Raw genomic sequence first — 1,577 nt, forward strand, 5'->3', positions numbered from 1 at the left:
GTTTGTTTGGCACACACATCATTTCTGCTTAGTTGGGGTATATCTGTTGGTAGAGATTGTGGGGTCCAACTCCAACACACGAAGCTGTTCCTTGGTGCTGTTACTTGATCCCCAGCAGATCTTTGTACCAGGGTCTAAGTGTCCGAAATTGCATCATTGAAGACTCACTCATTCCTGCTCTGCCTTTTCCCTGCAGGCTTGCTCTATCTAAATTATTATTATTTTTTTCTTGAGAATTAAGTAACATCCAGTGAAGTGCACAGATCCCAAGTATACAGTTTGAGTTTTGACAGATATATACTCCCATGGATCTACCACTACTGTCAAGATTTATCTCCCCAGAAAGTCCCTTTATGACCCTTTCTAGTGAATCCCTGCCCCATGGCTCACCCCACATAACAACTATTCTGATTTATTAGATTAGTTTGACCTGTTCTAGAACTTCACATACATAGAACCAAACAGTGTGTACTCTTTTGAGTCTGACTTCTTTCACTAAGTATACAGTCTTGAGATTTTTCCACATTGCTGCATGTATCAGGAGTTTATTGCTTTTAACACTAAATAGTATTCCATTGTATAATTATACCATGACTTAAAAAAAAAACTGTTTATTACTCAAGAAAGCTTCTTTTTAAATTTTTTATTTAGCTTTCTGACTCTGGTTGTGTCTTCAATACTTTCACAATGATTTTCTGCTCCTCAAGAAGGAGAGCATGCTTGACCCTGTCATGGACGCATTTGGCACGCGCGGATCCACCACAGGCCCTGCTGACATGTTTTTTCATTTTAGACAAACTCATTAATTAGAACTTTAAGTCTCAGAGCACAGACTCTACGAAGCTGGCCAGGGCACTCGCCACATGCAGATTTGGGTGCTTTCCCAACCTTCGTGGTATAAAGGTAAACAATTCCATTACCAGGGATTTGGGATAGCCTGGTTTTGTTAGACGCTGTATTGTAGGACAGCTGCCAATGTAATGTCAAACACCGGACCATTGTGAATGTCTGAAGTCACCGTACCCAGAAGAGCTACCATTATTCTAAAATCTATTCTTGCAGAAGGGCATTTAGATTGTATGTAATTCTTGGCGTTATAAATAAAGCTGGTGTAAAAGTTTATGTACAAGTCTTTTGTTGGCACATGCACTTATTTCTCTTATGTAGATACACAGAGGAGATGTTTTGGGTCAGAGGGCAAGTGCATGTTTAACTTTACAAGAAACTATCAGAAGAAAATAGTTTTGCAAAGCAGTTGTGCCATTTTCTACTCTTACTCAAGATTTTCTCTTCAAAGATCAATAGTGCTAGAAGGGGCATCTTTCTGCTGTTCTTTCTGACTCTCTTCATCTCCCTATTTCCCTATCAAACAGGTCAAGTAGCCAATCTGAACATAAGACAGGACTAATTAGTAAACATTCCCATCTCTCATTACTTAGACTTTTTATTTATTATTTTGTCAGTCAAAAAATCATTGAAAGGTAAAAAAGAAAAAAAAAAAAAAGAAAACGTGAAGGACTAGAAAATTCAAGGAGAAAACAACAGTATACTTCATGGTGACTATTGATTGATTTTCC

General features: G+C 38.0%; 1 pseudogene; it reads right to left on the reverse strand.

Moving 5' to 3' along the window:
• Positions 1 to 647: 647 nt before the first annotated feature.
• On the reverse strand, positions 648 to 999 carry LOC118618527 (annotated as a pseudogene).
• Positions 1,000 to 1,577: the final 578 nt, after the last annotated feature.

Source organism: Molossus molossus, unplaced genomic scaffold (genome assembly GCF_014108415.1).
Source record: "Molossus molossus isolate mMolMol1 unplaced genomic scaffold, mMolMol1.p scaffold_m16_p_6, whole genome shotgun sequence".
Classification (NCBI taxonomy): Eukaryota; Metazoa; Chordata; class Mammalia; order Chiroptera; family Molossidae; genus Molossus; species Molossus molossus.